The sequence below is a fragment of the Mobula hypostoma genome, chromosome 20 (assembly GCF_963921235.1).
Source record: "Mobula hypostoma chromosome 20, sMobHyp1.1, whole genome shotgun sequence".
Classification (NCBI taxonomy): Eukaryota; Metazoa; Chordata; class Chondrichthyes; order Myliobatiformes; family Myliobatidae; genus Mobula; species Mobula hypostoma.
In genome coordinates, this window is record NC_086116.1 from 55,049,962 (window position 1) to 55,071,209 (window position 21,248).

A 21,248-nucleotide genomic window follows, 5' to 3' on the forward strand; every position below is an offset into this window, starting at 1 on the left:
GACCACACCTAGAGTATTGTGTGCAGTTTTGGTCCCCTAATCTGAGGAAAGACATTCTTGCCATAGAGGGAGTACAAAGAAGGTTCACCAGATTGATTCCTGGGATGGCAGGACTTTCATATGATGAAAGACTGGATCAACTAGGCTTATACTCTCCGGAATTTAGAAGATTGAGGGGGGATCTTATTGAAACGTATAAAATCCTAAAGGGATTAGACAGGCTAGATGCAGGAAGATTGTTCCCGATGTTGGGGAAGTCCAGAATGAGGGGTCACAGTTTGAGGATAAAGGGGAAGCCTTTTAGGACCGAGATTAGGAAAAACTTCTTCACACAGAGAGTGGTGAATCTGTGGAATTCTCTGCCACAGGAAACAGTTGAGGCCAGTTCATTGGCTATATTTAAGAGGGAGTCAGATATGGCCCTTGTGGCGAAAGGGATCAGGGGGTATGGAGGGAAGGCTGGTACAGGGTTCTGAGTTGGATGATCAGCCATGATCGTACTGAATGGCCTACTCCTGCACCTATTTTCTATGTTCCTATACTTTAATAATAAATTTACTTTGACTCTTGTCAGCTCTTTTGTTGCATTTGCATAAATCTAATGCTCACTAATCAGAAAGGTCTGCAGGCAAATGTGAGAAAAAAGTCTTTTGCACAGAATTACACAGAATGAACAACACAGAGACAAAAAAAAAATGCCCTTACTAATTCATGCCAGTGTTAATGTTGCAGTGGGTGTTCTCACACCCCACTCAATTTAACCCTCTCAGCATAACCTTCCATACCTTTCAGAGATTCAGGGAAATTTTGTGGCCACTTATTAAGCACAGCTGTACCCCTGCTCATTAATTCAAACATCTAACCGGACAATCATGTGGCAGCAACTCAGTGCATAAAAGCAAGCAGTCTTGGTCAAGATGTTCGGGTATTGGTCAGACTAAACATAGACCTGTGATCAATGTGACCTTGATCGTGGAGTGATAGTTGGTGACAGAAAGGGATGGTTTGATGATCTCAGAAATTGCTGACCTCCAAGGATTTCCACATACAACAGTCTCCAGAGTTAACAGAGAATGTGTAAAAAAACAACAAAAACATCCCCAGTGAGGGCAGTTCTGAGGGTGAAAATCCTGTTAATGAGAGAGGTCGGAGGAGAATATGGGTGAAAACACCCTGTGAATGAGAGAGGTCGGAGGAGAATGTGGGTGAAAACACCCTGTGAATGAGAGAGGTCGGAGGAGAATGTGGCTGAAAACACCCTGTTAATGAGAGAGGTCAGAGGAGAATGTGGGTGAAAACACCCTGTTAATGAGAGACGTCGCAGGAGAATGTGGGTGAAAACACCCTGTTAATGAGAGACGTCGGAGGCGATTATGGGTGAAAACACCCTGTTAATGAGGGAAGTCAGAGGAGAATGTGGGTGAAAACACCCTGTTAATGAGAGAGGTCGGAGGAGAATGTGGGTGAAATCACCCTGTTAATGAGGGAAGTCAGAGGAGAATGTGGGTGAAAACACCCTGTTAATGAGGGAAGTCAGAGGAGAATGTGGGTGAAAACACCCTGTTAATGAGAGAGGTCAGAGGAGAATGTGGGTGAAAATCCTGTTAATGAGAGAGGTCAGAAAGAGAATATGGGTGAAAACACTCTGATAATAAGAGAGGTCGCAGGAGATTGTGGGTGAAAACACCCTGTCAATAAGAGAGGTCGGAGGAGAATGTGGGTGAAAACATTCTTGTTAATGTCGGAGGTCGGAGGAGAATGTGGGTGAAACCACCCTGTCAATGAGAGAGGTCGGAGGAGAATGTGGGTGAAAACACCCTGTTAATGAGTAAAGTCAGAGGAGAATATGGGTGAAAACACCCTGTTAATGAGAGAGGTCGGAGGAGAATGTGGGTGAAATCACCCTGTTAATGAGAGAGGTCAGAGGAGAATATGGGTGAAATCACCCTGTTAATGAGGGAAGTCAGAGGAGAATGTGGGTGAAAACACCCTGTTAATGAGAGAGGTCGGAGGAGAATGTGGGTGAAAACACCCTGTTAATGAGGGAAGTCAGAGGAGAATGTGGGTGAAAACACCCTGTTAATGAGAGAGGTCGGAGGAGAATGTGGGTGAAAACACCCTGTTAATGAGAGACGTCGCAGGAGAATGTGGGTGAAAACACCCTGTTAATGAGAGACGTCGGAGGCGATTATGGGTGAAAACACCCTGTTAATGAGGGAAGTCAGAGGAGAATGTGGGTGAAAACACCCTGTTAATGAGAGAGGTCGGAGGAGAATGTGGGTGAAATCACCCTGTTAATGAGGGAAGTCAGAGGAGAATGTGGGTGAAAACACCCTGTTAATGAGGGAAGTCAGAGGAGAATGTGGGTGAAAACACCCTGTTAATGAGAGAGGTCAGAGGAGAATGTGGGTGAAAATCCTGTTAATGAGAGAGGTCAGAAAGAGAATATGGGTGAAAACACTCTGATAATAAGAGAGGTCGCAGGAGATTGTGGGTGAAAACACCCTGTCAATAAGAGAGGTCGGAGGAGAATGTGGGTGAAAACATTGTTGTTAATGAGAGAGGTCGGAGGAGAATGTGGGTGAAACCACCCTGTCAATGAGAGAGGTCGGAGGAGAATGTGGGTGAAACCACCCTGTTAATGAGAGAGGTCAGAGGAGAATATGGGTGAAATCACCCTGTTAATGAGAGAGGTCAGAGGAGAATGTGGGTGAAAACACCCTGTTAATGAGAGAGGTCGGAGGAGAATGTGGGTGAAAACACCCTGTTAATGAGAGAGGTCGGAGGAGAATGTGGGTGAAAACACCCTGTTAATGAGGGAAGTCAGAGGAGAATGTGGGTGAAAACACCCTGTTAATGAGAGAGGTCGGAGGAGAATGTGGGTGAAAACACCCTGTTAATGAGGGAAGTCAGAAGAGAATGTGGGTGAAAACACCCTGTTAATGAGAGAGGTCGGAGGAGAATGTGGGTGAAAACACCCTGTTAATGAGAGAGGTCGGAGGAGAATGTGGGTGAAAACACCCTGTTAATGAGAGAGGTCGGAGGAGAATGTGGGTGAAAACACCCTGTTAATGAGAGAGGTCGGAGGAGAATGTGGGTGAAAACATTGTTGTTAATGAGAGAGGTCGGAGGAGAATGTGGGTGAAAACACCCTGTTAATGAGAGAGGTCGGAGGAGATTGTGGGTGAAAACATCCTGTTAATGAGAGAGGTCGGAGGAAAATGTGGGTGAAAACACCCTGTTAATGAGAGAGGTCGGAGGAGAAAGTGGGTGAAAACACCCTGCTAATGAGAGAGGTCGGAGGAGAATGTGGGTGAAAACACCCTGCTAATCAGAGAGGTCGGAGGAGAATGTGGGTGAAAACCCTGTTAATGAGAGAGGTCGGAGGAGAATGTGGGTGAAAACACCCTGTTAATGAGAGAGGTTGGAAAGAGAATGTTGGTGAAAACATCCTGTTAATGAGAGAGGTCGGAGGATAATGTGTGTGAAAACACCGTGCTAATGAGAGAGGTCGGAGGAGAATGTGGGTGAAAACATCCTGTTAATGAGAGAGGTCAGATGAGAATGTGGGTGAAAACACCCTGTCAATGAGAGAGGTCGGAGGAGAATGTGGGTGAAAACATCCTGTTAATGAGAGAGGTCGGAGGAGAATGTGGGTGAAAACATCCTGGTAATGAGAGAGGTCGGAGGAGATTGTGGGTGAAAACATCCTGGTAATGAGATAGGTCGGAGGAGATTGTGGGGGAAAACATCCTGTTAATGAGAGAGGTCGGAAAGAGAATGTGGGTGAAAACATCCTGTTAATGAAAGAGGTCGGAGGAGATTGTGGGTGAAAACATCCTGGTAATGAGATAGGTGAGGAGAAAGTGTGGGGTGAAAACACCCTGTTAATGAGAGAGGTCGGAGGAGAATGTGTGGGTGAAAACACCCTGTTAATGAGAGAGGTCGGAGGAATGTGGGTGAAACACCCTGTTATGAGAGAGGTCAGAGAGAATGTGGGTGAAAACACCCTGTTAATGAGAGAGGTTGGAAAGAGAATGTGGGTGAAAACATCCTGTTAATGAGAGAGGTCGGAGGAGAATGTGGGTGAAAACACCCTGTTAATGAGAGAGGTCGGAGGAGATTCTGGGGGAAAACATCCTGTTAATGAGAGAGGTCGGAAAGAGAATGTGGGTGAAAACATCCTGTTAATGAAAGAGGTCGGAGGAGATTGTGGGTGAAAACATCCTGTTAATGAGATAGGTCGGAGGAGAAAGTGGGTGAAAACACCCTGTTAATGAGAGAGGTCGGAGGAGAATGTGGGTGAAAACACCCTGTTAATGAGAGAGGTCGGAGGAGAATGTGGGTGAAAACACCCTGTTAATGAGAGAGGTCGAGGAGAATGTGGGTGAAAACACCCTGTTAATGAGAGAGGTCGAAGGAGAATGTGGGTGAAAACACCCTGTTAATGAGAGAGGTCGGAGGAGAATGTGGGTGAAAACATCCTGTTAATGAGAGAGGTCGGAGGAGAATGTGGGTGAAAACATCTGTTAATGAGAGAGGTCGGAGGATAATGTGTGTGAAAACACCGTGCTAATGAGAGAGGTCGGAGGAGAATGTGGGTGAAAACACCCTGTTAATCAGAGAGGTCGGAGGAGAATGTGGGTGAAAACAACCTGTTAATGAGAGAGGTCGGAGGAGAATGTGGGTGAAAACACCCTGTTAATGAGAGAGGTCGGAGGAGAATGTGGGTGAAAACACCCTGTTAATGAGAGAGGTCGGAGGAGAATGTGGGTGAAAACACCGTGTTAATGAGAGAGGTCGGAGGAGAATGTGGGTGAAAACACCCTGTTAATCAGAGAGGTCGGAGGAGAATGTGGGTGAAAACAACCTGTTAATGAGAGAGGTCGGAGGAGAATGTGGGTGAAAACACCCTATTAATGAGAGAGGTCGAAGGAGAACGTGGGTGAAAACACACTGTTAATGAGAGAGGTCGGAGCAGAATGTGGGTGAAAACACCCTGTTAATGAGAGAGGTCGGAGGAGAATGTGGGTGAAAACACCCTGTTAATGAGAGAGGTCGGAGGAGAATGTGGGTGAAAACACCCTGTTAATGAGAGAGGTCGGAGGAGAATGTGGGTGAAAACACCCTGTTAATGAGAGAGGTCGGAGCAGAATGTGGGTGAAAACACTCTGTTAATGAGAGAGGTCGGAGGAGAATGTGGGTGAAAACATTGTTGTTAATGAGAGAGGTCGGAGGAGAATGTGGGTGAAAACACCCTGTTAATGAGAGAGGTCAGAGGAGAATGTGGGTGAAAACACCGTGTTAATGAGAGTGTCGACGGAGCTTATGGGTGAACACACCCTGTTAATGAGAGAGGTGAGAGGAGAATGTGGGTGAAAACATCCTGTTAATGAGAGAGGTCGGAAAGAGAATGTGGGTGAAAACGCTCTGTTAAAGAGAGAGGTCGGAGGAGAATGTGGGTGAAAACACCCTGTTAATGAGAGAGGTCGGAGGAGAATGTGGGTGAAAACACCCTGTTAATGAGAGAGGTCGGAGGAGAATGTGGGTGAAAACACCCTGTTAATGAGAGAGGTCGGAGGAGAATGTGGGTGAAAACACCCTGTTAATGAGAGAGGTCGGAGGAGAATGTGGGTGAAAACACCCTGTTAATGAGAGAGGTCGGAGGAGAATGTGGGTGAAAACACCGTGTTAATGAGAGAGGTCGGAGGAGAATGTGGGTGAAAACACCCTGTTAATGAGAGAGGTCGGAGGAGATTGTGGGTGAAAACACCCTGTTCCTGAGAGAGGTCGGAGGAGAATGTGGGTGAAAACACCCTGTTACTGAGAGAGGCCAGAGCAGAATGTGGGTGAAAACTCCCTGTTAATGAGAGAGGTTGGAAAGAGAATGTGGGTGAAAACACCCTGTTAATGAGAGAGGTCGGAGGAGTGTGTGGGTGAAAACACACTGTTAATGAGAGGGGTCGCAGCAGAATGTGGGTGAAAACACCCTGTTACTGAGAGAGGTCGGAGCAGAATGTGGGTGAAAACACTCTGTTAATGAGAGAGGTCGGAGGAGAATGTGGGTGAAAACATCCTGTGAATGAGAAAGGTCGGAGGAGAATGTGGGTGAAAACATTGTTGTTAATGAGAGAGGTCGGAGGAGAATGTGGGTGAAAACATTGTTGTTAATGAGAGAGGTCAGAGGAGAATGTGGGTGAAAACACCCTGTTAATGAGAGACGTCGAAGGAGCTTATGGGTGAACACACCCTGTTAATGAGAGAGGTCAGAGGAGAATGTGGGTGAAAACATCCTGTTAATGAGAGAGGTCGAAGGAGAATGTGGGTGAAAAGACCCTGTTTTTGAGAGAGGTCGGCGGAGTGTGTGGGTGAAAACACACTGTTAATGAGAGAGGTCGAAGGAGAATGTGGGTGAAAGGACCCTGTTACTGAGACGGGTCGGAGCAGAATGTGGGTGAAAACACCCTGTTAATGAGAGAGGTCTGAAAGTGAATGTGGGTGAAAACACTCCGTTAATGAGAGAGGTCGGAGGAGAATGTGGGTGAAAACACCCTGTTAATGAGAGTGGTCGGAGGAGAATGTGGGTGAAAACATCCTGTTAATGAGAGAGGTCGGAAAGAGAATGTGGGTGAAAACGCTCTGTTAATGAGAGAGATCAGAGGAGAAAGTGGGTGAAAACACCGTGTTAATGAGAGAGGTCAGAGGAGAATGTGGGTGAAAACACCGTGTTAATGAGAGACGTCGAAGGAGCTTCTGGGTGAACACACCCTGTTAATGAGAGAGGTCAGAGCAGAATGTGGGTGAAAACATCCTGTTAATGAGAGAGGTCGGAAAGAGAATGTGGGTGAAAACACCCTGTTAATGAGAGACGTCGAAGGAGCTTCTGGGTGAACACACCCTGTTAATGAGAGAGGTCAGAGCAGAATGTGGGTGAAAACATCCTGTTAATGAGAGAGGTCGGCGGAGAATGTGCGTGAAAACACCCTGTTAATGAGAGAGGTCGGAGGAGAATGTGGGTGAAAACACCCTGTTAATGAGAGAGGTCGGAGGAGAATGTGGGTGAAAAGACCCTGTTTTTGAGAGAGGTCGGCGGAGTGTGTGGGTGAAAACACACTGTTAATGAGAGAGGTCGAAGGAGAATGTGGGTGAAAAGACCCTGTTACTGAGACGGGTCGGAGCAGAATGTGGGTGAAAACACCCTGTTAATGAGAGAGGTCGGAAAGTGAATGTGGGTGAAAATACTCCGTTAATGAGAGAGGTCGGAGGAGAATGTGGGTGAAAACACCCTGTTAATGAGAGAGGTTGGAGGAGAATGTGGGTGAAAACACCCTGTTAATGAGAGAGGCCTGAGGAGAATGTGGGTGAAAACCCCCTGTTAATGAGAGAGGTCGGAGAAGAATGTGGGTGAAAACAACCTGTTAATGAGAGAGGTCTGAGGATATTGTGGGTGAAAACACCCTGTTCCTGAGAGAGGTCGGAGGAGAATGTGGGTGAAAACACCCTGTTAATGAGAGAGGTCGGAGGAGAATGTGGGTGAAAACAGCCTGTTAATGAGAGAGGTCGGAGGAGAATGTGGGTGAAAACACCCTGTTAATGAGAGAGGTCGGAGGAGAATGTGGGTGAAAACAACCTGTTAATGAGAGAGGTCGGAGGAGAATGTGGGTGAAAACCCCCTATTAATGAGAGAGGTCGGAGGAGAATGTGGGTGAAAACAACCTGTTAATGAGAGAGGTCGGAGGAGAATGTGGGTGAAAACACCCTATTAATGAGAGAGGTCGAAGGAGAACGTGGGTTAAAACACCCTGTTAATGAGAGAGGTCGGAGCAGAATGTGGGTGAAAACACCCTGTTAATGAGAGAGGTCGGAGGAGTGTGTGGGTGAAAACACACTGTTAATGAGAGGGGTCGGAGGAGAACGTGGGTTAAAACACCCTGTTAATGAGAGGGGTCGCAGCAGAATGTTGGTGAAAACACCCTGTTAATGAGAGAGGTCGGAGCAGAATGTGGGTGAAAACAACCTGTTAATGAGAGAGGTCGGAAAGAGAATGTGGGTGAAAACGCTCTGTTAATGAGAGAGGTCGGAGGAGAAAGTGGGTGAAAACACCGTGTTAATGAGAGAGGTCGGAGGAGAATGTGGCTGAAAACATTGTTGTTACTGAGAGAGGTCGGAGGAGAATGTGGGTGAAAACACCCTGTTAATGAGAGAGGTCAGAGGAGAATGTGGCTGAAAACATTGTTGTTACTGAGAGAGGTCGGAGGAGAATGTGGGTGAAAACACCCTGTTAATGAGAGAGGTCAGAGGAGAATGTGGGTGAAAACATCCTGTTAATGAGAGAGGTCGGAAAGAGAATGTGGGTGAAAACACCCTGTTAATGAGAGACGTCGAAGGAGCTTCTGGGTGAACACACCCTGTTAATTAGAGAGGTCAGAGGAGAATGTGGGTGAAAACATCCTGTTAATGAGAGAGGTCGGCGGAGAATGTGCGTGAAAACACCCTGTTAATGAGAGAGGACGGAGGCGAATGTTGGTGAAAACACCCTGTTAATGAGAGAGGTCGGAGGAGAATGTGGGTGAAAAGACCCTGTTTTTGAGAGAGGTCGGCGGAGTGTGTGGGTGAAAACACACTGTTAATGAGAGAGGTCGAAGGAGAATGTGGGTGAAAAGACCCTGTTACTGAGACGGGTCGGAGCAGAATGTGGGTGAAAACACCCTGTTAATGAGAGAGGTCGGAAAGTGAATGTGGGTGAAAACACTCCGTTAATGAGAGAGGTCGGAGGAGAATGTGGGTGAAAACACCCTGTTAATGAGAGAGGTCGGAGGAGAATGTGGGTGAAAACAACCTGTTAATGAGAGAGGTCGGAGGAGAATGTGGGTGAAAACACCCTGTTACTGAGAGAGGTCGGAGCAGAATGTGGGTGAAAACACTCTGTTAATGAGAGAGGTCGGAGGAGAATGTGGGTGAACACACCCTGTTAATGAGAGAGGTCGGAAAGAGAATGTGGGTGAAAACGCTCTGTTAATGAGAGAGATCAGAGGAGAAAGTGGGTGAAAACACCGTGTTAATGAGAGAGGTCGGAGGAGAATGTGGGTGAAAACACCCTGTTAATCAGAGAGGTCGGAGGAGAATGTGGGTGAAAACAACCTGTTAATGAGAGAGGTCGGAGGAGAATGTGGGTGAAAACACCCTGTTAATGAGAGAGGTCGGAGCAGAATGTGGGTGAAAACACCCTGTTAATGAGAGAGGTCGGAGGAGAATGTGGGTGAAAACACCCTGTTAATGAGAGAGGTCGGAGGAGAATGTGGGTGAAAACATCCTGTTAATGAGAGAGGTCGGAGGAGAATGTGGGTGAAAACACCCTGTTAATGAGAGAGGTCGGAGGAGAATGTGGGTGAAAACACCCTGTTAATGAGAGAGGTCGGAGGAGAATGTGGGTGAAAACACCCTGTTAATGAGAGAGGTCAGAGGAGAATGTGGGTGAAAACACCGTGTTAATGAGAGACGTCGAAGGAGCTTATGGGTGAAACACGTGTTAATGAGAGAGGTCGGAGGAGAATGTGGGTGAAAACACCCTGTTAATGAGAGAGGTCGGAGGAGATTGTGGGTGAAAACACCCTGTCAATGAGAGAGGTCGGAGGAGAATGTGGGTGAGAACATTGTTGTTAATGACGGAGGTCGGCGGAGAATGTGGGTGAAAACACCCTGTTAATGAGAGAGGACGGAGGAGAATGTGGGTGAAAACACCCTGTTAATGAGAGAGGTCGGAAGAGAATGTGGGTGAAAAGACCCTGTTTTTGAGAGAGGTCGGAAAGTGAATGTGGGTGAAAATACTCCGTTAATGAGAGAGGTCGGAGGAGAATGTGGGTGAAAAGACCCTGTTACTGAGACGGGTCGGAGCAGAATGTGGGTGAAAACACCCTGTTAATGAGAGAGGTCGGAAAGTGAATGTGGGTGAAAACACTCCGTTAATGAGAGAGGTCGGAGGAGAATGTGGGTGAAAACACCCTGTTAATGAGAGAGGTCGGAGGAGAATGTGGGTGAAAACACCCTGTTAATGAGAGACGTCGAAGGAGCTTATGGGTGAACACACCCTGTTAATGAGAGAGGTCAGAGGAGAATGTGGGTGAAAACATCCTGTTAATGAGAGAGGTCGGAGGAGAAAGTGGGTGAAAACGCCGTGTTAATGAGAGAGGTCGGAGGAGAAAGTGGGTGAAAACACCCTGTTAATGAGTCAGGTCGGAGGAGAATGTGGGTGAAAACACCCCGTTAATGAGAGAGGTCGGAGGAGAATGTGGGTGAAAACACCCTGTTAATGAGAGAGGTCGGAGGAGATTGTGGGTGAAAACACCCTGTTAATGAGAGAGGTCGGAGGAGAATGTGGGTGAAAACACCCTGTTAATGAGAGAGGTCGGAGGAGAATGTGGGTGAAAACACCCTGTTAATGAGAGAGGTCGGAGGAGAACGTGGGTTAAAACACCCTGTTAATGAGAGAGGTCGGAGGAGAATGTGGGTGAAAACACCCCGTTAATGAGAGAGGTCGGAGGAGACTGTGGGTGAAAACACCCTGTTAATGAGAGAGGTCGGAGGAGAATGTGGGTGAAAACACCGTGTTAATGAGAGAGGTCGGAGGAGAATGTGGGTGAAAACACCCTGTTAATCAGAGAGGTCGGAGGAGAATGTGGGTGAAAACAACCTGTTAATGAGAGAGGTCGGAGGAGAATGTGGGTGAAAACACCCTGTTAATGAGAGAGGTCGGAGGAGAACGTGGGTGAAAACACTCCGTTAATGAGAGAGGTCGGAGCAGAATGTGGGTGAAAACACCCTGTTAATGAGAGAGGTCGGAGGAGTGTGTGGGTGAAAACACCCTGTTAATGAGAGAGGTCGGAGGAGTGTGTGGGTGAAAACACACTGTTAATGAGAGGGGTCGCAGCAGAATGTTGGTGAAAACACCCTGTTAATGAGAGAGGTCGGAGCAGAATGTGGGTGAAAACAACCTGTTAATGAGAGAGGTCGGAAAGAGAATGTGGGTGAAAACGCTCTGTTAATGAGAGAGGTCGGAGGAGAAAGTGGGTGAAAACACCGTGTTAATGAGAGAGGTCGGAGGAGAATGTGGCTGAAAACATTGTTGTTACTGAGAGAGGTCGGAGGAGAATGTGGGTGAAAACACCCTGTTAATGAGAGAGGTCAGAGGAGAATGTGGGTGAAAACATCCTGTTAATGAGAGAGGTCGGAGGAGAATGTGGCTGAAAACATTGTTGTTAATGAGAGAGGTCGGAGGAGAATGTGGGTGAAAACACCCTGTTAATGAGAGAGGTCAGAGGAGAATGTGGGTGAAAACATCCTGTTAATGAGAGAGGTCGGAGGAGAATGTGGCTGAAAACATTGTTGTTACTGAGAGAGGTCGGAGGAGAATGTGGGTGAAAACACCCTGTTAATGAGAGAGGTCAGAGGAGAATGTGGCTGAAAACATTGTTGTTACTGAGAGAGGTCGGAGGAGAATGTGGGTGAAAACACCCTGTTAATGAGAGAGGTCAGAGGAGAATGTGGGTGAAAACACCCTGTTAATGAGAGAGGTCAGAGGAGAATGTGGGTGAAAACATCCTGTTAATGAGAGAGGTCGGAAAGAGAATGTGGGTGAAAACACCCTGTTAATGAGAGACGTCGAAGGAGCTTCTGGGTGAACACACCCTGTTAATTAGAGAGGTCAGAGGAGAATGTGGGTGAAAACATCCTGTTAATGAGAGAGGTCGGCGGAGAATGTGCGTGAAAACACCCTGTTAATGAGAGAGGACGGAGGCGAATGTTGGTGAAAACACCCTGTTAATGAGAGAGGTCGGAGGAGAATGTGGGTGAAAAGACCCTGTTTTTGAGAGAGGTCGGCGGAGTGTGTGGGTGAAAACACACTGTTAATGAGAGAGGTCGAAGGAGAATGTGGGTGAAAAGACCCTGTTACTGAGACGGGTCGGAGCAGAATGTGGGTGAAAACACCCTGTTAATGAGAGAGGTCTGAAAGTGAATGTGGGTGAAAACACTCCGTTAATGAGAGAGGTCGGAGGAGAATGTGGGTGAAAACACCCTGTTAATGAGAGAGGTCGGAGGAGAATGTGGGTGAAAACAACCTGTTAATGAGAGAGGTCGGAGGAGAATGTGGGTGAAAACACCCTGTTACTGAGAGAGGTCGGAGCAGAATGTGGGTGAAAACACTCTGTTAATGAGAGAGGTCGGAGGAGAATGTGGGTGAAAACATCCTGTTAATGAGAGAGGTCAGAGGAGAATGTGGGTGAAAACACCGTGTTAATGAGAGACGTCGAAGGAGCTTATGGGTGAACACACCCTGTTAATGAGAGAGGTCGGAAAGAGAATGTGGGTGAAAACGCTCTGTTAATGAGAGAGATCAGAGGAGAAAGTGGGTGAAAACACCGTGTTAATGAGAGAGGTCGGAGGAGAATGTGGGTGAAAACACCCTGTTAATGAGAGAGGTCGGAGGAGATTGTGGGTGAAAACGCCCTGTCAATGAGAGAGGTCGGAGGAGAATGTGGGTGAAAACACACTGTTAATGAGAGTGGTCGCAGCAGAATGTGGGTGAAAACACCCTGTTACTGAGAGAGGTCGGAGCAGAATGTGGGTGAAAACACTCTGTTAATGAGAGAGGGCGGAGGAGAATGTGGGTGAAAACATCCTGTGAATGAGAGAGGTCGGCGGAGAATGTGCGTGAAAACACCCTGCTAATGAGAGAGGACGGAGGCGAATGTTGGTGAAAACACCCTGTTAATGAGAGAGGTCGGAGGAGAATGTGGGTGAAAACACCCTGTTAATGAGAGAGGTCAGAGGAGAATGTGGGTGAAAACACCGTGTTAATGAGAGACGTCGAAGGAGCTTATGGGTGAAAACACCGTGTTAATGAGAGAGGTCGGAGGAGAATGTGGGTGAAAACACCCTGTTAATGAGAGAGGTCGGAGGAGATTGTGGGTGAAAACACCCTGTCAATGAGAGAGGTCGGAGGAGAATGTGGGTGAGAACATTGTTGTTAATGACGGAGGTCGGCGGAGAATGTGGGTGAAAACACCCTGTTAATGAGAGAGGACGGAGGAGAATGTGGGTGAAAACACCCTGTTAATGAGAGAGGTCGGAAGAGAATGTGGGTGAAAAGACCCTGTTTTTGAGAGAGGTCGGAAAGTGAATGTGGGTGAAAATACTCCGTTAATGAGAGAGGTCGGAGGAGAATGTGGGTGAAAAGACCCTGTTACTGAGACGGGTCGGAGCAGAATGTGGGTGAAAACACCCTGTTAATGAGAGAGGTCGGAAAGTGAATGTGGGTGAAAACACTCCGTTAATGAGAGAGGTCGGAGGAGAATGTGCGTGAAAACACCCTGTTAATGAGAGAGGTCGGAGGAGAATGTGGGTGAAAACACTGTGTTAATGAGAGACGTCGAAGGAGCTTATGGGTGAACACACCCTGTTAATGAGAGAGGTCAGAGGAGAATGTGGGTGAAAACATCCTGTTAATGAGAAAGGTCGGAAAGAGAATGTGGGTGAAAACGCTCTGTTAATGAGAGAGGTCGGAGGAGAAAGTGGGTGAAAACGCCGTGTTAATGAGAGAGGTCGGAGGAGAATGTGGGTGAAAACACCCTGTTAATGAGTCAGGTCGGAGGAGAATGTGGGTGAAAACACCCCGTTAATGAGAGAGGTCGGAAGAGAATGTGGCTGAAAACACCCTGTTAATGAGAGAAGTCGGAGGAGATTGTGGGTGAAAACACCCTGTCAATGAGAGAGGTCGGAGGAGAATGTGGGTGAAAACATTGTTGTTAATGACGGAGATCGGCGGAGAATGTGCGTGAAAACACCCTGTTAATGAGAGAGGACGGTGGAGAATGTGGGTGAAAACACCCTGTTAATGAGAGAGGTCGGAGGAGAATGTGGGTGAAAAGACCCTGTTTTTGAGAGAGGTCGGCGGAGTGTGTGGGTGAAAACACACTGTTAATGAGAGAGGACGGTGGAGAATGTGGGTGAAAACACACTGTTAATGAGAGAGGTCGAAGGAGAATGTGGGTGAAAAGACCCTGTTACTGAGACGGGTCGGAGCAGAATGTGGGTGAAAACACCCTGTTAATGAGAGAGGTCGGAAAGTGAATGTGGGTGAAAATACTCCGTTAATGAGAGAGGTCGGAGGAGAATGTGGGTGAAAACACCCTGTTAATGAGAGAGGTTGGAGGAGAATGTGGGTGAAAACACCCTGTTAATGAGAGAGGCCTGAGGAGAATGTGGGTGAAAACCCCCTGTTAATGAGAGAGGTCGGAGAAGAATGTGGGTGAAAACAACCTGTTAATGAGAGAGGTCTGAGGAGAATGTGGGTGAAAACATTGTTGTTAATGAGAGGTCGGAGGAGAATGTGGGTGAAAACAACCTGTTAATGAGAGAGGTCGGAGGAGAATGTGGGTGAAAACACCCTATTAATGAGAGAGGTCGAAGGAGAACCTTAAGACCTTTCTGATTGCCTAGCGCTTTTTCCTTTTTAATAGCAGTGGCATTCACTCCTGCTCCCTGACACTCATGGACCTCTGGCACACTGCTAGTGTCTTTCACAGTGAAGACTGATGCAAAGCACCCATTACGTTCATCTGCCATTTCTTTGTCCCCCATTTCTACCTCACCAGCATCATTTTCCAGTGATCCAATTTCAACTCTCACCTCCCTATTACTCTTTATATAACTGAAAAAACTTTTAGTATCCTGCTCTATATTATTAACTAGTTTGCTGTCATATTTCATCTTTTCCTTTTTTATAGCTTTTTTAGTTGCCTTTTGTTGGATTTTAAAGACTTACCAACCATCCAACTACCCACTTACTGTACTTTTGCTAAGTTATATGCCCTTTCTTTAGCTTTTATGCAATCCTTAGCTTCCCTTGTCAGCCACAGTTGCCTACCCCTGTCATTTCAGAACATCTTCCTCTGTGGGACATATCCATCCTGCACCTTGTGAACTTTTCCCAGAAACTTCAACCATCTCTGCTCTGCTGTCATCCCTGCCAGTATCTCCATCCAATCCACCTGGGCAGGATCTCTCATGCCTCTGTAATTCCGTTTATTCCATTGTAATACTGATACATCTGTGCTTCTCACTCTCAAATTGCAGTATGAATTCAGTAATATTATGATTATTGTCTCCTTAGCGTTCCTTTACTTTTGCATCAATATTCACTCAGGAAACTGGCATAGCGTATATGGAAGGAAGGGAAACAAGCAGTAGTGTCATGGAACATGTAGAGATTAAAGAGGAGGAGGTGCTTGCTGCCTTACAGCGAATAAAGGTAGATAAATCCCCCAGGCCTGACATGATATTTCCTCGGACCTTGAGAGAGACTAGTGTAGAAATTGCAGGGGCCCTGGCAGAAATATTTAAAATGTCCTTAGCCACGGGTGCGGTGCCGGAGGATTGGAGGGTAACTCATGTTGTTCCGTTGCTTAAGAAAGGCTCCAAAAGTAAAACAGGTAATTACAGGCCAGTGAGCCTGACATCAGTAATAGGTAAATTATTGGAAGATGTTCTGAGAGATCGGATATACAAGTATTTGGACAGCCAAGGGCGGCTGATTAAGTATAGTCAGCATGGCTTTGTGTATGGTAGATCATGATTAATGAATCTTGTAGAGTTTTTCGAGGAGGTTACCAAGAAAGTAGATGAAGGAAAGGCTGTGGATGTTGTCTACGTGGACTTCAGTAAGGCCTTTGACAAGGTCCCACATGGGAGGTTAGTTCAGAAGGTTCAGATATCCATGGAGAGGTTGTAAACTGAATACGAAATTGGCTGTGTGGGAGAAGACAGAGAGTGGTAGTGGATGATTGCTTCTCAGACTGGAGGCCTGTGACTAGTGTAATGCCTCAGGGATCTGTGCTGGGACCATTGTTGTTTGTTGTCTATATCAATGATCTAGATGATAATGTGGCAAATTGGATCAGCAAGTTTGCTGATGACACTAAGATTGGAGGCGTTGTGGAGAGTGAGGAATCGCTTGCAGAGGGATCTGGACCAACTGGAAAAATGGGCCAGAAAATGGCAGATGGAATTTAATGCAGACAAGTGTGAGGTGTTGCATTTTGGAAGGACAAATCAAGGTAGGACATACGCAGTAAATGTTAGGGCACTGAGGAGTGCGGAGGAACAAAGGGATCTGGGAGTTTAGATACGTAATTCCTTGAAAGTGACGTCACAGGTAGACAGGGTTGTAAAGAAGACTTTTGGCATCCTGGCATTCATAAATCAAAGTATTGAGTATAGGAGTTGGGATGTTATAGTGAGGTTGTATAAGACATTGGTGAGGCCAAATTTGGGTTATTGTGTACAGTTCTGGTCACCTAACTATAGGAAGGATATCAGTAAGATTGAAAGAGTGCAGAGAAGATTTACTAGGATGTTGCTGGGTCTTCAGGAGTTGAGTTACAGGGAAAGACTGAACAGGTTAGGACTTTATTCCTTGGAGCGTAGAAGAATGAAGGGGGATTTGATAGAGGTTTACAAAATTATAGACAGAGTAAATGCAAGCAGGCTCTTTCCACTTAGATTAGGAGAGATAAATACGAGAAGACATGGCTTTAGGGTGAAAGGGGAAAGGTTTAGGGAGAACGTTAGGGGGAACTTCTTCACTCAGAGAGTGGTGGGACTGTGGAACGAGCTGCCATCTGACATGGTAAATGCGGGCTCACTCTTAAGTTTTAAGAATAAATTGGATAGATACATGGATGGGAGAGGTCTGGAGGGTTATGGACTGGGTGCAGGTCAATGGGACTAGCAGAATAAAGATTTGGCACAGACTAGAAGGGCCAAATGGCCTGTTTTCTGTGCTGTAGTGTTCTATGGTTTACCTTAAACTCCCTAATAAAATCTCGATTATTACACAACCCCAATGTAAGATAACCTTTCCCCAAGACTCAAGCACAAGCTACTCTAAAATGCCATCTTTTATGCATTCAACAAATTCTCTCTCTTGCAATCCGACACCAACCTGATTTTCCCAATCCCCTTGCATATTGAATTCCCTAATACCATTGTGACATAACCCTTATTACATTCCATTTCCAGCACCCTTTGCAATTCAACCCCACATCTTTGCTAATATTTGGAGGCCTATATATGATTCCCATAATGGTTTCTTTACCCTTGCAGTTTCTTAAGTCCACCCACAAAGATTTGATATTCTCTGACCCTATGTCACTTCTTTCTAAAGATGTAATTTCATCTGTTGCCAACAGAGCCACACCACTGCCTATGTCTTCCTGCCTGTCCTTTTGATACAAAATATATCCTTTGATGTTAAACTCCCGACTATGACCTTCTTTCAGCCATGACTCTAATTGCGCCACGAGTTCGCCCACCTTATTCTGAATGCTACATGCATTTAAATACAGCACCTTCAGTTCTGTATTCTTGCATGTGTACCCAATCACTGGCTTGTCTTTCCTTACATTCATGTTACACCCATCATCTACTTGTAAACCTGCTGACTCATCCTCAGCTCTATCGTACTGGTTCCCATCAATCTGCCATGTTGGTTTAAACCACTCCCAATTGCTCACGCAAACCTGGCCACAAGGATAGTTCTTCCTCTTCGGATTCAAGTGCAACCCATCCCTTTTATTTAGGCTACACCTGCCTCAGAAGAGGTCCCAATCATTCAGAAATCTGAATCCCTGCCCCCTGCTCCAATTTGTCAGCCACGCATTTATGCACCACCTCATTTTATTCCTATACTCACTGCCACATGGCACAGGCAGCAATCCTGAGATCACTACCTTTGAGGTCCTGCTTCTCAGCTTCCTTCCTAACTCCCTGTAGTCTGTTCTCAGGACCTCCTCCCTTTTATTTACCTACGTCATTGATATCAACATGTACTATGACTTCTGGCTGCTCACTCTGCCATTTCAGGATATGTGGACATGTCCTAGGAGGCAAACCACCATCCGTGTTTCTTTCTTGCATCCACTGAGTTGCCTCTCTGTCACCCTGACTACAGAGACCCCTATGGCTGCTGCCAACCTCTTCAGTTCCCTACTCTTCTGAACCACAGGGATGGACTCAGGGCCAGAGGCACGGCCGCTGTTGCTTCCCCCAGATGCCCCTCTCCGCCAACAGTACTCAAAATGGAGTACTTATTGTTGAGGGTGACAGCCACAGGGGTGCTCCCTACTATCTGACATTCCCTCTTCCCTCTCCTGTAGCCTCGGGATCACCATCTCCCTGTAGCTCCTGTCTATCACCGCTTCACTTTCCCTAACAATTCCAAGGTCATTGAGCTGCAGCTCCAGTTTCCTAACTCGATCTCTAAGAAGCTGCATCTCGATGCACCCAGTGCAGATGTGGCCATCAGGGAGACCGGAAGTCTCCTGGAAATCCCACATCTGAGACCCAGAACAGAACTCTGGCCCTGCAGAAACACCCCTTATTCTTTCAAGACTTAAATGAGAAAAAGAAATAAGAAATAAACTTAAACACGAGGAATTCTGCAGATGCTGGAAATTCAAGCAACACACATCAAAGTTGCTGGTGAACGCAGCAGGCCAGGCAGCATCTCTAGGAAGAGGTACGGTCGATGTTTCAGGCCAAGACCCTTCGTCAGGACTAACTGAAGGAAGAGCTAGTAAGAGATTTGAAAGTGGAAGGGAGAGGGGGAGATCCGAAATGATAGGAGAAGACAGGAGGGGGAGGGATGGAGCCAAGAGTTGGACAGGTGATTGGCAAAAGGGATATGAGAGGATCATGGGACAGGAGGCCCAGGAAGAAAGAAAAAGGGGGTGGGGAGAAACCCAGAGGATGGGCAAGGGGTATAGTGAGAGGGGCCTCCTGTCCCATGATCCTCTTATATCCCTTTTGCCAATCAACTGTCCAGCTCTTGGATCCATCCCTCCCCCTCCTGTCTTCTCCTATCATTTTGGATCTTCCCCTCCCACTTTCAAATCTCTTACTAGCTCTTCTTTCAGTTAGTCCTGACGAAGGGTCTTGGCCCGAAACATCGACTGTACCTCTTCATAGAGATGCTGACTGGCCTGCTGCGTTCACCAGCAACTTTGACGAAATAAACTTACCTACTTATCTCACCTCCACCTGTTCTCACCAAAGACTGTCGAGCCAAAGCCTTACCACTCTGACTCAGACCACTCCCACAATGGCCACTCCACCTGACGGTACCTCTCTTTTATGGAGAACTGGGTTTTTCAACCTCCGTTCCGGACCTGCACGGGAATGCTTCCACTGCGCCTGCCCCGCTGTCCAATCAAAGACTCCTGCTGGAAACTGGCTGCGTTTTCAAGCTGCACTCCAGACCTGCATGGGAACACTCACTACCGCATGAGTGCCAGTGTCCAGTCAAAGACTCCTGCTAAAACTGGCTGCTTTCTCAGACCCCGCTCCGGCCCTGCACAGGAATGTTTTACTGCGTCTGCACCGCTGTCCAATAAAAGGCAGATTCACCACCCTCCAACTAAACAAATTCCTCCTCATCTATGTTCTAAAGGGACGTCCCACTATCCTGAGGCTGTGCCCTCTAGGCCTAGACTCTCTAACTCCCTCTCTACATCTACTTTATCCTGGCCCTTCAGTATTCGATAGGTTTTAATGAGATTCCCCCAACCCCCATTCTTCTAAACGCCAATGAGTACAGGCCCAGAAGCATCTCTGCTACAACTCTAGTAACTCTCTTCTGTATCTTGCTGCCGAATTGTATCACCTCCTACTGCTGTGTGTTGTATATGTCCTGCTTTGTGTCGTCCCACTTAACCATTCTGTCAAGGTGCTGCTGATGTCTGCTTTCTTTTTTAATTAAAACATTATTGTTGCCTCTTGGAGTCTAGTTCATCTCAGGTAAAGCCCTCCCCACCAACACGGAGCTCTGTCGTAGGAAGGACCTCCACCACCCAGGCCTTGCTGTCTTCACACAGCTCCCATCAGGAAGAATGTATAGGAACCTCAGGATTCACACCCTTCAACCATCAGCCTCTTGAATCAAAAGAAATAAGCACTCAACTTCACTTGCCCCATCAAGGAAATGTTCCCACAGCCTATGGACTCATTTTCAAGGACTCTTCATCTCATTTTCTGAATATTTATCATTTTTTAAAATTTCTTTTTGTATTTGCACAGTTTGTTGTCTTTGCACATTGTTTGCATGTCCGTCCTGTTGGGTGTGGTCTTTCATTGATTCTATTGTGTTTTTTGTATTGTGTATGCCTGCAAGAAAATGAATCTCAGGGTTGTGTATGGTAACATATATGTATTTTGATAATAAATTTACTTTGGAGTTTTTGTACTTTGATTACTAAGAGCTACAAGATAACCAATTATCATGTATTTTAATCACAATGGCTACTTTTACAAGTTGTCTCCCTGTTCATCTCTCTGTGTCGTACTAATCAGTTTGGTTTTGTTGGTAGCTCCCTCATTTGAGAGTGAACATTGAGTTGAACCCACATTCTAGAGCTATACCAAAGAATTCTTGCCATGTCTGAGGAGACTGGTCTTTGAAATGTTAAGCTGTGATACTATGTTGGGCAGAATGGTGGTTTGTCTTGAAGTCTTGACCAACATTCATCCCTCACCCCAATCTGTCAGTGCTTTCTTCTGAGTGGTCAATGCTACATTTGCCTGGATACAATTCAGTCTTCACCATGAAAAGCAAGAGGTAAATCTTGAATTGATTGCAATTTGACACATTTTACCTACTGTTATAAATAAAAAGAGAATAGTAGTAAAGTATGAAACATACGTGAATTGAAGGGAAAAAGAAGAAAATTCTAGAAAAATTATTTTTGAATGTAATTGAGGGTTAATGTATTTTGGAGAACAGAAAAAGTGGTCAATCTTAAAATAGAAGAGCACCAGAATGTGCTGATTCATGTGATATTTGAAATAGCTCCTGAAGCACAATGTGGTGAGTAATTTAAAGCAGAGGTTTTACTTAAGAACAAGTTCAGACTCGAGTCTGAAGGAAAATAGAATCCGTGTGCCTACTTGGGATTGGGATAGCTGCTTATGTGGCCGATAAATACTGCCAAGGACTAGGACAATTACTTCAGAAACAGGTTTATTATCACTGTCTTCTATGATTTGAAATCAGCTGTTTTTAGCAGCAGTATGGAGCAAAGACATGAAATTACCATAAATGATAAAATAGTGCAAACAAAAAGGAATGAGGGGCTAGTGCTGATGGGATCATGAGTTGTTCAGACATTTGATGCTGACGGGGAAGCAGTGATCCCTGA

General features: G+C 46.2%; 1 protein-coding gene across 3 annotated transcripts in view; it reads left to right on the plus strand.

The window, feature by feature from the left end:
• Positions 1 to 21,248, plus strand: part of LOC134359542 (interferon regulatory factor 6-like) — a 98,483-nt gene that overhangs the window by 54,218 nt on the left and 23,017 nt on the right. The gene's annotated exons all lie outside the window — the stretch shown is intronic.